Source organism: Equus quagga, chromosome 15, assembly GCF_021613505.1.
Source record: "Equus quagga isolate Etosha38 chromosome 15, UCLA_HA_Equagga_1.0, whole genome shotgun sequence".
In the NCBI taxonomy this organism is placed as follows: domain Eukaryota; kingdom Metazoa; phylum Chordata; class Mammalia; order Perissodactyla; family Equidae; genus Equus; species Equus quagga.
Window position 1 is genome coordinate 28,672,605 of NC_060281.1, and position 15,275 is coordinate 28,687,879.

A 15,275-nucleotide genomic window follows, 5' to 3' on the forward strand; every position below is an offset into this window, starting at 1 on the left:
ACAACCCACAAAACAAAGAATCACCTGGCCCAAAATGTCGATAGTGCTGGGGCTGAGAAACCCTGTGCTAGAGGAAACGGAACTGGCGGCGAAGAAAGTAAAGTGAGAATTATGAACAAGGAAATGTTTTAGGCAATTCAGGGAAACTGAGGAAAACCACACCTTGCTTGCTTGTTTGGAAAAGGGGATGATGAGTAGAGCTCACTCTGGCAAATTCAGGATGGCCTGTTTGTGAGGAGAGAGTGGGCCCGCAGACACAGGGCAGCCTGCTTGGCGAGCACTGCTGTTGGGAGAGCAAAGCTGGCCTGCACTTCCACCGGAGCGGCAGCCAAGTAACTCTGCGGCCGAGGTCACGACTCCTGGATGAGGACGTGCCAAAAGCAGTGACACGGATCCAGGAGTTACGGCAAATTACAAATGAAAGCAATGAAAATCCGTTTTAAGATTCCTATTAGTATAACAATATAGAAATAAACTTAAGCATGAGGTGGTTTTCCCACACACCTGGGAGTCTCCCCTCAGCATCCTCCTCATGAGAGAACTCTTCCAAAGCTGTGTTGCTATTAGCTGTGGAGAATTCAGTAATGGTCTCAGGAGAGCCGCTGAGAGGACAACAAGGCTGGGTGGAAGCTAGGCTTTGAAGACTGGGCTCAAAAGAAAAGCAGGGGTGCTGACCACGCACTTGCCAGAATGCCAAAACTGTTTAACACAAGGTGACAGCTCCCCATTCTGAGGCTGGGCTCTCGGGACCACAGCCTGTCAATCCGGGAAGGAACTGGTTCTGAAAGGCGTTTCTTCCCAGCTCCCCACCTCAGAACCAAACTCAGCAGGACGGGGACAAACCAGCACACACTGAGGCTCATTTTAATCATTAAGTCGTGAACCCACACACTAGAGCTCAGAGTCACACACCCAGGTCTGCCCAGCACCAAAGCCACTCCAGCTCTTCCCTCGGCCTCTTCCCAGACAGAAGGAGCTCCAGAGACAGGGCAAGACGGAGGTGCTAGAACCCAGAAGCCAGGCCCCCAGGAGCCACAGAAGGAGCCTGCTCTTTGCTAACACTGTAGTCCCTGTAGAGCCTTCTCTCAGCCTCAAGTAGTTCCTCCAATCTCGACCTCCTGCAAATGCTTTTTGCTGTTTTCCCCTCTTCTTTTCCCCCCTCTTTATCTCTCTCCCTACCATTCTCTAATCTGCCCCCCTTCTCTCAATTTTTGTTTTGAAAAACAGCTATTTTTCATTAAAAATGTCTTTTATGATACATGTAATGGGTTTATCATTATTATATTAAATGAAGTAACAAACTAGTGATTTCTTTTAATTCCTCAGTTTTCATTTCTAATACGGTAAACAAAAGTTGTCGGGGTCCTTAATAATTTTTAAGAGTGTAGGGGCCGGCCCGGTGGTGCAGTGGGTAAGTGCACACATTCCGCTTTGGCAGCCCGGGGTTCGCTGGTTCAGATTCCAGGTGTGGACATGGCACTGCGTGGCAAAAGCCATGCTGTGGTAGGCATCCCACATATAAAGTAGAGGCATGGATGTTAGTTCAGGGCTGGTCTTCCTTAGCAAAAAGAGGAGGATTGGCAGTAGTTAGCTCAGGGCTAATCTTCCTCAAAAATAAATAAATAAATAATATGAATAAATGAATTAATTAATTAAAATAATTTTTAAGAGTGTAAAGGAGTCTTGAGGACAAAAAGTTTGAGAATCACTGTTTTACAATATTAGAAAGTTGACTTCAAAACTAACCAACTTACTTCCAAGGAGCAATCCGAAACCCAGTTTCTTCAGGGACAAAGCCAAACCTCAGTGACAACTTGCTCCTCTAAGTGGGTACCCTTGTACAGCACCATGTTCTTAGGACCCACCAGCGCTCTAATATTTTAAAAAGCTTTCTGTGCATATGTCTTCTCTCCCCAACTAGGTTCCACATACCTGCAGCATGGGGGCAGCCAAAGATCAGATGTGAAATATTTGTCACAGCACGTGGCCACCGAAAGTGCCTCACAGGGGGAAGACTAAGATGGCAATGCCACCGTTTTTTTTGAGATTAACAACGAACAGTCTGACAAAGCTATAGCTTCACCTGTGCCAGGGGAAACTAAGAAAGCAAACTTCTAGCTGGGACTGGGAGCTCAAAGATCAGGGATGAACTGGAAAACTGACCACTGGACATGCTGCCACTGTCGCTAGCTGCTGCTCAAACAGGTGACAAAGCAACCAACTCAATTCAGCAGCTCTCCTGCACAGGGGGCACTTCCACCTCGCCCCTCTCAGGGAACCTCAGAAGCCCCCACCACCCCCTCCTTCCTCCTTCACATTTCCTTCAGACGAAAGGACTTGGTATTGGTTTGAGGACAGGAGGGGCCCCTCCTAAGGCCTTCCTGCAAGATCCACAAACAACCTGACTCCCACAGACAGACAGACACATGGGCTCAGCACCCTATTTGGCAACAGGAAAACCCGCAGAGTGTTAAAGGCAGAGAAAGGGAAGTGAAGCCCATAAACAGCTCTGGAACCACTGAACTTCAGAGATTAAAACAAATGAGACAGGAGCTCCATGTTTCCCCTGGCCCCCAGCAGGGACCCCACCATAGCCCGGCCTCCCAAATAGTTGAGACAATGAACATCAAATTCCCTGGAGCTCCCTTTCTGAGAGTTTACAAAACCTACCAGGCATCCTGAGGACAAACAGGGAAATGGCGATGGGAAGCCCAGAGCACTGTTCACCCTCTGTGAGGACCAGCTACCCCAGGAGAGAAGCAATTCCATGTATTATGCCCAGCTCTCATAGTCGCCAGCAACCTACAGACCCATGTGACAGGGACTGAACTGAATCTGCATTTCTACTATCATCACTTCCCTAGTGCCTAGTACTGTGTCTGGCATTCAAAAATGTTTGTTGCATAAATGACAGAGAATGATGGACATAATCTTTGTGGCCTGATCCTTGTGACACTCATATGGGCAAAAAAGAAAGTTTGTTCATTTACTCATTCCATACTTATTTAGCACCTCCTCTGTGCCAGGTACTGTCCTAGACACAACAGAAAACAAAAAAGTCCCTGCCTTTGTGGCGTTTATGTTTTAGTAGGTGTAAAGGTAAAAATCTAAATACTCCCAAAAAAACTATGTAAGACAGTGACATTCAATAATTATTTAGTAAGTGCCCACTATGTACGTGATGAGTAGCAGGTGCTATGACAGGCACCTGGGATGTGGGACTCCGCCTTGGTGAAATGATTTCATCATCTAGGCCAGGATCCTAAACCTGAGACATGTCAGTCAGTTGTCAGAGGCCCCGGGAAAGGAAAAAAGATTACCTCTTTGGTGCATCTGTCCTCATCTGTTGGTGAGCAGAAGCCGCTGCGTGAGTACCATGTGCATGCCCCAAACACCAGGCAACACTGCAGGATCGAAAGAAACCCAACATCGTTAGCTGAGAGGCACCAGTGGTCATAAAAGCAGCTCTAATAAGTTAGAGTTGAACATCAGAGCTCAAAGAGTGCTCCTAAGGCAAGCTGGCTCTTCCTCCGTCCCTCACACACATACTCAGAGATGCGATTCTGAGCCTGAGTCAGCAAATATTTCCCAGTCCTGGAAGGAGTCTGCTCCTTTCCAAGTAGGCAGATACTGGCTTTGCTGATTTTACCAGGGCGGCGCAGAAGGTAAGGTAAAGGAGCTGGAGCCCAACACCCTCCACGGGTGGCAGCTCATAAATGGAGACGCCCTGAGTCACCCTTGATTCCTTGACCAAAGCCCCATGGAGACAGGACTGCAGTCACACCCTAATCACCAGCCTGAGTTATAAAGGCCCGGAATCATCTGCCAAGGAAGAAGACTTACGTGTCTGAAACCTGATCCGAGGGGCATTTCCTCCCTGCCAAGCTCAAACAAGTGCCCAGCTCTCCTCTGACACCGTGGGAGCCAGCTGCTGCAAGCAGCTCCTCCCCCTGGATCCAAAGCCACAGAAAAACACTCAGGGACACCAAACCATCTACAAGCAGCCACCACTGGGCAATCTGGGACAACATGGCACAGACAAGGGCATCACGCACAGAACTTCTGATGTGACACAAGCAAGAGCCTGGCAGGACAAAGTCCATGGAGACGCTGCGTAAGGAGGAAGAAGAAAGTGTGTCCCAGTGTGGACAATGCTGGGCAGTGAAGTGACTCCTGGCATTTCCAGGCCCTATGAAGGCAGTGGAGGAGAGCCCCAGTTTAGCTTCCCAACTGGCAGGGAAGACCCTGGGAGGTGGGCCTCGGTGACAGGACACAGCTGAAGCCTTTAGAAGAGACTGGTCCAACTCCTCCTGAGAGAGAAGAGCTGAACTGTCGCAGGACACGCCAGGATCTGCAGGCCCTGAGAACAGCTTGCACAAAGGACAGCTAGGACTGCTGCAGTCTATCCAAAGCAGAGGCCTACTAGCTTCCCAGCCAGTGCCCAACAATGGCCGTACCAGGTAGTGGAGAAGGGACCTGAGGGACCACAGGTGGGCTGGAAAGCCGAGTAAGGGCAATTCCTCCTGAGTGGGTTGAGGCATACACCAAGGAAGGAGGCAGGCAGTGGTGGTAAGGCAAGGAGAAAGGCAGCCAAACCAAAGAGCAGTTCGTTTGCTAAACTAAGGAGCTGACGGGCTACACCATCTGTAGAATAACGTCAGGGGCCTATCTGCCCGCACCTTTGAAAAAGAGAGGCAAGCTGACCCAGGCCCTGCAAAAACCGCTGAATGGGAACTTGGTAGTCGATAATCATGACTACCCAGGCAGAAGACAACAGGGTGGATGAAGTGCAAGAAGCTATCTGGCCAGGGCTGCTGGTGCCCAAGCTGCTCTACAAGGACTGGGCTTGCCCTCTCCTCAAGCCCTTCTCACCTGCCGCCTCGGGGGAGAGTACCACTAAAGGGTTAGCACAGACAGAGATGGAGCAAACTGCAGGAGAGTCAGGTAAAGCCCTGGGCAGCCAGAGACTAAACCAATTACCACCAAACACACCACCTCAGCTTCATCAGATGACCAATTAAACTCTGGAGGGATGTTCCTCAGAGAACCAAGGGACCCCTTTTGGTCCATTTTGCCCAAATCCCCTCCAAGTGCTGCTTAGGAGGGGGCCCAGGGTCAGTGGAAAGGGGACTGGTTCAGCCATCCACGATCCTATTCCTCTCACAGAAAAGGGTCAGTGCACAAGAGGATTCCAAAACTTTAAAGTCTCGTCTAGCTGGCTCAGTTGGCTCTCCACCACAGCTCCTGAAGGATGCCAACTCTGTGTGCAATTCTGGCTCAAAGACGGAGAGCACGATCCTCAAAAGAGGAGACCTAGAAACCCAGAGCCAGGTGAAACAACAGGCCTTCATTTCTAAACTTGAGAGTGGGTCACGCTTTCAGAATCCTCCAAGATCAGATTGGGCAGAAACAGAGGATATGCTATTTCCTGAAGCTCTCTCTAGGGGACCAGCGCCAAATAAAGGAGCTCAAATTGAAGGCATCTGAAAAGAGCTTTCTGCCTGGCAAGAAGGTTAAACACCCAGACACATCACAGAGGTGGTGGGCTCTCCAGCCCCAGAGAGGATGATCTCTGTGGCTGGAAGCAACTCAAGTTCCCTGACATGGACTAACGAATGCAGCCTCACAACCTGCCCAGGCAGATATCGACCTGATGTCCCATGCTACGCCCAGGTAAAGGGAACAGAACTTCAGTGTCATCCTCCCTCTTGGATCCACAGGAAATTAAGCTCCCAAGGGTAACAGAGGGAGAAGAATCTTCAAGAGAACCTGCTCAGTGACTGATACCAGAGGCCCTGACACATTCAGTGGGTCAGAGATGCGCAAGGGAAAATCAGCAGCTGGTGCAAGCCACCAATAATAAAAGGGACAGATAACTGCCAGCCCCAGGGCTATCGGCTGGCAATCTATTTCAACACTCAAACAGGAAAAAATGTTCTGGAGCCAGTAGAGAAGAAACAGGTTGAGGACCAAAGGCATTCTCTGGAGCACAGCTTCTAGAGACTTCTCTTAGCTCTTTGGGATCGGGCATAGGGTGGAGGGTGAGAATGAGGGCTGAGGTAGACTAGGATATCAGAGTTCAAATGTGTTTGAAACATCCAGAGAGGAAAGACACAGAGCCCTGTTTCCTGGAAGGGGAAAAGAGTTGGATGACGCCTCCAGCTACCCCTGGCACACACCCAACTCAGCAGCCGGTCTCTCCCTGAGAGTTCCTGGAAGTCAACAGACCCATAAAGGGGAAGTATTAAAGCTGTGATTAGAAAAATGATCTAAAATGGGACATCACCCCTCATGCAACACCCCAGTAAATTCTCCCACACAGACATACCTCAGACATTCAGCCCCTCACTTCAGTCAGAAGCTGAACACCCCCATCCCACCCCACGGGCACCTCAACTGCAGGTCTAGGGAAAGCAGAGACGTGTATGCAGCTAATGCTTCTCCCTGAAGCAGAGGCAAGGAACTGGGAGGGGAGAGGGTGGGGGGTGGTGACAAGAATGCAGGGGACAGGACTCATAAGAAGGAAATCAAAGAGAGGAGCAAAAACACGACCTCTGGGAAGAGCCAGGACAAGAGGGGCTTAGGGAGACAGGGACTGCAGGAACGGGGCTGAAAAAGCTTAATACCACCGTGAGGAAGACGAGGGGGAGCCTTGATCCTGAGAGGGACCAGGCAACGGGGAAAAGGAGGGGTGAGGGATGGGAAAACAGAGCAAAGACTGAGAGGGCAAGGATGGGAGGACGAAGGCAGGAGACAAGGATAAGGAGGGGGACAGAGAAGATCCCCAGGCAGACCCTGGGTAGAGAGGGCAACGGATGTGGGGACACTAGAGATGCGATGAAGGAAGAGGTCAGAGCCAAGGAGAGTGGGAGAGGACCCCAAGCCGAAGACCGGGCTCTCAGAACACAGAAGTGGGAGGAGACCGAGCCACGAGGCCCACAGCGGGGGCACAGAGTCGCGTGGGGGAGGACAAACAGCGATGGGGGTCCAGACGGCTGGGGGCGCAGGGGCAGCGGGGCGGGGCGCCAGGAGAGCAACGGACGGGCGCGGACCGGCTCGGGCCGCAGCGCCGGGAAGCGGCGGCGGCTTGGTCCGCGGACCCCGGCCTCTCGCCCACCCCACTCCCCGCCGGGCCTTGCGCTCCAGCCCTGGTGGGCGCCTCACCCCGGGCGCGCCGCTCCCCTCCGCTGCCCGCCTGCCCGCTTCCCCCCGACGCGCGGACCGACCTGTCTCGGCCACCTCCCGCGCCACCGCCGCCGTCCCGCAGGCTCCGCAGGATCCTCCGGCTCCTGCCAAAACTTTTCCCATTAATCCCGGCTCCGCGGCGGCCGTGGCGTCACACGCTGCGCGGCCCGGCCCCGCCCCCGCCAGGGCGACGTCACCGCGCAGCTCGCCCCACCTCCGCCACGCCCCTTTCCGCCCGGCCGCGGCCAATCACCGCGCATCCCAGAGACCGCTGATTCTGCGACTCCGCCCACCGCACGCTGCCTTGGACCCGCTTGCAGCGCCCTCTGGTGCCGGATGCGGGCGCGGCGGCTGTGGGAGGAGCCGGGTGGGAGCGTCGGGGCCAGTAGAACGAGTCTGGCAAGTATCACAAAACGGAATTTAAAGCTAGAAGGGAACGTAGAGGTTGGCTAATGCAGCCTCCTCATCCTTCCAGTGAAGAAACAATCCCAGAGAAGGTGCGTGACTTGCAGTGAGAAGCAATGATGAGGCTGGAACCCGGGTCTCCAGACTCCATTGCCTGTAATTTTAATAAAAGACCTATCCTCCATCAAGAGGCTTTTGCAACTAGAATTTTATGGTTCTGGACTTCTTACCTATCTTCCCGTGTACTTACCGAATACGACTGCCCACCTAAATAGGGAACATCCTCCCTACTTTTGTAGACAATTCTGTTCTCGCTTCTTAACCCAGGTCGTTAGGACCTGGAAAGGACCTGTTATTCCAACCTTTCCCTTCAGGTATATCATAAAAAAAAGGGCTAAGCAGCTGGGAGGCTGTCTGGAGGAAGAGGGTGGGTTCCTCATCTGGCTATGAACAAAGCTTGACTCACAGGTGTACGATCAACCGGGTAACTCCCTCCTCTCCACTGTCTTAAAGATAAAGATTACCTCTCACCTCTCGCCCGCATAACACTCCTCAGGCCACACCCTCAGATATCTGACCGGTAGAACTAGAGTGAATTTCTTTTTCTGCTTCTCTTTTTTTCCTACTATTTCGGATGAAATTGCATTGCTTTTGTAGTTCAGATATCAGCCTCCTAGCCCTTTAAGATGGAAATAAGAATGGATTGTAGAAGTCAAAGCCTTCCCTAAGATTTCTGCAAATTTCTGGAGATTGTTATCCTCCGAAGTATCTCTGCCTCTGGGCTCCTGCTTCTGCCAGGCTGGGCTGTTGCAGTGCCACAGTTCGGAAATGTAGAGATGAAACTCGGCACTTCCTGAGGGCTGCCCACGCCTTGTCCCACACAGAACATTCATGAGGATAGAAGACACTATGATGCTGTGAGCCCTGGGGCAGAGTCACATGATGCATTGCAAACAGTTTAAACTCACACATCAGACATTCTTTAAAGTCCTTTCCACAGCCCCCACTGAAGTTTTCTAGTTGGCCCTTCACCCTTTAGGGCCTGGCCTTTTCCCAAATCACTACCTCTCCTCTCTGCCCCACCATTTTTTCTTCTGTCTCATGCTGTCTGGGGAGAAAACAAATTCTTCTGTCTTCCCAGGAAGAAAGAGACTTTTTTCCTCTTTTTTTCTTTTTTTGCTGGAGATTAGCCCTGAGCCAAGATCTGTTGCTAATCTTTCTTTTTTCTTTACTGAGTTCATAATAGTTTACAACATTGTGAGATTTCAGTTGTACATTATTACTTGTCCGTCACCGTATAAGTGCTCCCTTTCACCCACTGTGCCCAACCCTGCAGCCCTCTTCCCCCAGTAACCACTGAACTGTTCTCTTTGTCCATGCATATGTTTATCTTCCACATATGAGTGAAATCATCTAGTGTTTGTCTTTCTCTTTCTCCGTCTGGTTTATTTTGCTTAATGTAATTCCCTCCAGGTCCATTCATGTTGTTCCAAATGGGAATCTTTCTCTTTTTTCACTTGAGGAAAATTGGCCCTGAGCTAACATCTATTGCCAATCTTTCTCTTTTTTTGCTTGAGGAAGATTGGCTGTGAGCTAACATCTGTGCCAGTCTTCCTCCGCTTCATGTGTGGGTGGCTGCCACAGCCTGACTGACAAGTAATGTGGATCCACACCCAGGATCCAAGCTGGGAACCTGGGCCGCTGAAGTGGAGCGTGCCGAACTTAACCACTACACCACAGGGCCAGCTGGCCCAGAAAGAGACTACTTAACCGTATCTCTTTATTGCTAGTGTTCCTGCCAGCACTCATGCCCTGAAGAGCTCACTTTCTCCCCTAGGGGGCTTATTTCCCCTAATAAAGATAGCTCCCTCCCTAAAAGAAATTCTGGGAGCACTGTTAAGATATTACATTTTTCAATTCATTTCATTTTTATATTTAAAAAGATATCTATAATATTTAATATAACATATTCAAAAAGTGTATTTAATGCTTAGACCCCATAAATCCATTTCTCATTACATTATTATTTAAAACAACAAAAACCTGGAGATAACCTAATTGTCTGACAACAGAGAAATGTTTAGGTAAATTATGCTGTACACTCCTGGTGAGATATTATGCAGCCATTAAAAATGATGCCTACAAAGAGTTGGTGAAAATTTGGAAAAATGTTATGATCTGATCAGTGGAAAAAGGCAGACTCTGACAACATGTATAGAACATAGAGATATGTATAGTGTTTGGAAAACAAAAAATTAGCATTAAAAAACTGGAAGGAAACACACTAAAATGTTATCAGCAGTTGCCTTTGGGTTGTGGTTCTGTGAATAATTATCTTTCTATATTTTTATTCTGAGCATTTTTTTTCATAATGAAAACATGGTTTGTTTTTTTTAAGAAGAAAGAAAAATCTTCCTTATATTGTGCAAAAATTTATATCCTCTGGTGCTCCTACTCAATACTCTTAGTTCTATCCCTTGGAGGTAAACTAAGTCACTCTGTTTTCCATATAGAAAACCGGGCTCTCAGAACACGGAAGTGGGAGGAGACCGAGCCACGAGGCCCACGGTGGGGCACAGAGTCCCGTGGGGGAGGACAAACAGCGATGACCCTGTTCCCTTATATTTTTTTCTTCTCCAAGCTACAACATCCCCAGTTCCTTATATAAAATGATTATGGTTTCCTTTACCGCCCAGATTGCCGGCCTCAGAATGTGCCGTTTTGTGTATCTCCATCTTCTTCAAGGCTTTCCTTGTTTGGGGCCACCTAACTTTGGAATCCCCTTCCTATATTTGGGGAATTTCTCACTGCAGACTCTTCCTCCAGCACAGAAGCTGAAAATGTCAGGCGTTTGCTTCTAGCCTCCTTTGCAGCTAGGGCATAGCCACGTGACCAAGGCTCCACCAGCCAGATGCTGGGAAGGTGAAGAAATGGGAGCACATGTAATCCATGCGGGTAAGTGGCAGAGCAGCAGCTCCACCTAATTTCCAGCTGTAAGAAGCAGCGGTTGCCGGAGCAGCGTCTAGCACCCATGATATTAGCCATGGAAGCAGCAGCATCTATACCCAGAGATGGCAGCTGGGGTGTCTTCGTAAGAACTGTTGTGTGCTATGATCTAGGGTATTGTTCCTGACTATACAGCCTCTCAGCTAGCTCTCTCATCCTCCCAATTATTTAAGCAGCTCCTCTATACTCTGTTAATAAATCCTTTTTGACTTAAATCGGTTTCTCTTACTTGAACCAAAAACCCAGACTAATACAGCTTCCTCTAATCTTCACTTTGAACAGATTTGCCCACAGGCACAGCTCAAAGTGTGAAAAGTTCATCCCTGCCAAGCTTGTGCAACCCGTTCCAGAGCAGCCAGCAGTCTCAGCTACCAAAACTTGCTCTGATGCCCAATTGCAGTATAACTGAACGATAACTTAGCGTGGAGTAAGGCTGGATCTGCTTTGAATTAGATTCCAACCTCCTCCACAGCCATTTCAGGCTCCAGCCAGCAGGTGGGGGCCTCCTTAGCCTCCCGAAATCAACCTCCTTCCTCCCTGTCTCACCTACAGCAGAAGCCAGAGAGGCAACCTGCTGCTGGCGCCTCTTCTGTCTGGGTAGACACTGTGCTTGACCGGGAGGCGCCTTGCACATCGTGGCAGCAGTTTGCAACAAGCCTCTTGCACCCCAGCCGGTCGCCTCGCCTCCCCACCTCTTCTCACAGTCCATCCACAGAGGGCTGACCTGGGACCACGATGGCTGTGCTTTCTGCCTGGCCTCCAGAGTTTGCGGGTATCTCTGAGGGCATCAGAGATTGGACACATTCTCCTTTGTCCGGGATGTTGGAAAGGACAGAGGAGTTACTTTCTAATCCTGGAATCAAAAGCCTGGAAAGTATCTTCTCCTGCCCCCTATTAGTGTCCCCCAAGACTGACAGCTTCTCGTACTTGTTCCAGTGTGGATGGCATTCAGGCATCAGGGTGATCTTCCTTGCACTGTCTCACACCTCAACTGTCAACGCCTCCGTGTCCCATCATAGAACATCGAAGAACTTGAAATGGACCCCACTGACAGGTGAGGAAACAGGCTTAGAGGTCAGCTTGCCACTTCACGTCTGAACTCTACCTAGCTTTCAAGAACGTCTGTAATCAGACCTCATTCTACTTTTCTCGTCGTGAGTCCTTCATAGGAGTGGTCTTCAAAATTTTTTACCCCTCTACTCCTAAAAAAAATATAAGAACTATGCGGCTCCTTGCACATTTTTAAGGTGACATTAATATTTTTCTTTTCTTTTTTTGAGGAAGATTAGCCCTGAGCTAACATCCCCTCCTAATCCTCCTCTTTTTGCTGAGGAAGACTGGCCCTGAGCTAACATCCGTGCCCGTCTTCCTCTACTGTATATGTGGGACGCCTACCAGCATGGCTTGACAAGCAGTGCTAGGTCTGCACCTGGGACCCAAATTGGTGAACCTGGCTGCTGAAGTGAAGTGTGCGAACTTAACTACTACACCACTAGACCAGCCCCTAATAATTTTCATCATTAGTATTTGCAGAGGATGGATGTAATATCTACTATTTTATAAATACTGACATTTTAATATAAAACTGCTATATCACCCTTTTAAATGTATCTATTAAGACTCAGATCCCATAGTGATTTGGTACTCACCATCATTCGTCTTAAAAATACATGAACAAGGGGACTGGCATCCTACATACAAAATAGAGAAAGAGTGGCACAGATGTTAGCTCAGGGCCAATCTTCCTCACCAAAAAAAAAAAAAAGAAGAAGAACAAACTCTTCTTTAGCAATGAAAAATTTTACGTTGTCTCTTTTCTCATTGTATTTGTGTTTCCGTTGCACTTTCCCCTCAAAAGTCTAATCTTAATGTAACATGTATGCTTGGAAGTCTTTTCTTAATCATCATATGTCTCTGCAACCAAAATATGTAGATAGGTTGAAATTTTTTAAATTTTTAAGTTTTATGTAATTATAAAGCTCTAAGTGAGACATTTTCTTCTGGTTTGAGTGGCCATTATAAATATAGTAACATCCAATTGATGAAAACAACATAAATATTATTTTTATAAGTATTATACATAAACACAAAAAATAATTGGAAATGTGTTTCATAATGAAATGGATGAGCTACTTTTTTCCCCCACGTTTATATGTTCATAGTTGAATATTACTTATTACTAGAATGAGACTGCATTCAGCATCACTTCTAGTTCTATTTTTTTCATGTTTAAGCTGAGAAACCTTTTTCACGTAAATAAGTAGATGAGAATGGAGAGTTTTGATATACAGTAGCAATGGCATCTAATTCTGAGTTGTTTGCCAAAAAACTCACAGAGATCTATTAAAAAAAATATATTGTTGGGGCCAGCCCTGTAGCCTAGAGTGGTTAAGTTTGGCGCACTCTGCTTCAGCAGCCCAGGTTTGGTTCCCAGGCGCGGACCTATAGCCATGCTGCATCAGCGACCCACATACAAAATAGAGGAAGATTGGCACAGATATTAGCTCAGGGAGAATCTTCCTCAGCAAAAAAATAAATAAATAAATTTTATATATATATATATATATATATATATATATATATATATATATATTTTTTTTTATCTGACAATGCAAGTAAGTCCTTCCAGGTTTTGAAAGTGAAGATTTGGAAACCCCCTGACTTGAAAATAAAAAGAATTTGTTGCCCAGCTTTCGAGCCATTCACTTTCTCAGTACCCACAGTTCTACATCAGCATTTCAACAGTGTTCCAGGAATTTTACCCCTCTGGGTTGTCTACTATTGGAAGACAGTGGATGGGTGAGTGGTGAGCCTTGCTACTGGAAGTAGGAATGGAGAAATTGTGGAAGAGGAAAGCAGATATGGTATAGAGAACACTTGGAAATTGGGGATCTGCAAATTGATTTTTAAAAAAATCCTTGTGCCTGGGGCCGGCCCCGTGGCTGGGTGGTTAAGTTCGTGCACTCTGCTGTGGTGGCCTGGGATTTCGCCGGTTCAGATCCAGGGTATGGACGTGGCACCGCTCGTCAGGCCATGTTGAGGCAGCATCCCACATGCCACAACTAGAAGGACCTGCGACTAAGATATACAACTATGTACGGGGGGGATTTGAGGAGATAAAGCAGAAAAAAAAAAAAAAGGAAGATTGGCAACAGTTGTTAGTTCAGGTGCCAGTCTTTAAAAAAAAAGTCCTAGTGCCCTGGAGATACTCCACTCCAATTAGAGGACCGCTGATCCTCTCATCCAATATCCAGAATCCAAACTTCTTGTGTCCGTAAATGTGTTAGGCTTCTTTCTACTGGTGTCGTCCCCATGTTCTCCTACTCTCCTTTCTTATTTGTTAAAATTTTTTTTTTTTCTGAGGCAGACTGGCCCTGAGCTAAGATCTGTACACATCTTCCTCTACTTTTTTTTGATATGTGGGTCACCTACCACAGCATGGCTTGCCAAGCAGTGCCATGTCTGCACCTGGGATCTGAACCGGTGAACCCTGGGCCGCCAAAGTGGAATGTGGGAACTTAACCAGTGCGCCACCGGGCCGGCTCTATTTATTAAAAATTTTAAGGGCCACCTCGAATCCCAGCTCCTACCCAATCCTTCCCTTTTTTCTGAATTCCTACTGCACTCAATTCCCATGCCTAGAATATGCATTGTGTTATACTGGCAGCTGTTTCATGACACTTTAAATAGACTGTAATGAAGTTCCTTGCAATAAAGTTTGGTGTACTTGCAAAAGACATGAACTTTGATATCAGATAAGCACATAAACTCCAGGAGGGCAGGGACTCTGTTCTGTTCTGTGCCATATAGCCAGCACCTAGCACAATACCTGACATATAATAAGAGCTTAGTAAATAATTTGTTGAATAAATGAATGGACTTGAGTTTGAATCTTAGCTACTTCATCACTTTCAAGCTGTGTAACACCCACTCATTCATTTTAGAATTTGTGCCTTCGTGAATTCATTCAACTAACATTTGTTGCATGCCTACTAAGAGCCAAGTACTGTGCTAGGCACTGGGGATATAAATTGAAGAAGATAGATCCCTGCTCTCAAGGAACTCGAGCATCTAGTTTTGCAGGCTGTTACGTGAAGTCAGGTGGAAAGGACAGCCAGTGTGCAGGCCCCGGGGGAGAAAAAGGGAGGAGCTGCGAGTAGATGCATAAAGCAGAAGCATGGGAGGCCCTCCTAGGCCGGATCATCGCGGGCCTCGTGCGCCACATACGGGAATGTGAACTGGACTGTCCAGGCTACCACTGAGAGAGTGGAAAGTGGGAAGAGTCAAGAACAGATCTGCATTTGAGAAAACCCATTCAGGCAGCTGTAGGGAGAAGGGTTAGCAAGGAGGTCCAGTTACTGCTCTTATCCAGTTGGGAGTGACGGGGGCCAGAGTAAGGCAGTAGCTGTGAGACATGGCCCCAAGGGGGTACATTTGAGAGTGACCAAGAAAATCGAAATCAGTTGGACTGGGAGACTGACTAGATATGGGGCAAGATGGAGAGGGAGGCAAAGGTACACATGCAGGGAAAGGATACAAAGGCCTTGGCCATGGCAGTAGCCATGGGGCTAGGGAAGGAGGGACAGACAGGAGAGGATGAAAGAGAGAGAATCCACTGGATTGGATGATGGGTCCTGCATTAGGGGGATGAGAGGGAGGGAGCAAGTCATCCCACATTC

General features: G+C 48.1%; 1 protein-coding gene across 4 annotated transcripts in view; it reads right to left on the minus strand.

Moving 5' to 3' along the window:
- Nucleotides 1–7,347, minus strand: part of PPARD (peroxisome proliferator activated receptor delta) — a 73,202-nt gene extending 65,855 nt beyond the window's left edge. For 2 of the 4 annotated variants that reach the window (XM_046639651.1, XM_046639652.1), the window contains exons 1-2: nucleotides 7,227–7,347; nucleotides 3,321–3,404 (exon numbers count right to left, since the gene is read on the minus strand). The gene's annotated coding sequence lies outside the window, so the exon portion shown is untranslated. Of the gene's footprint in view, nucleotides 1–3,320; nucleotides 3,405–3,549; nucleotides 3,572–7,226 lie in introns of those variants that run through there. The other 2 variants (XM_046639654.1, XM_046639655.1) reach the window with 2 other exon arrangements.
- Nucleotides 7,348–15,275: the final 7,928 nt, after the last annotated feature.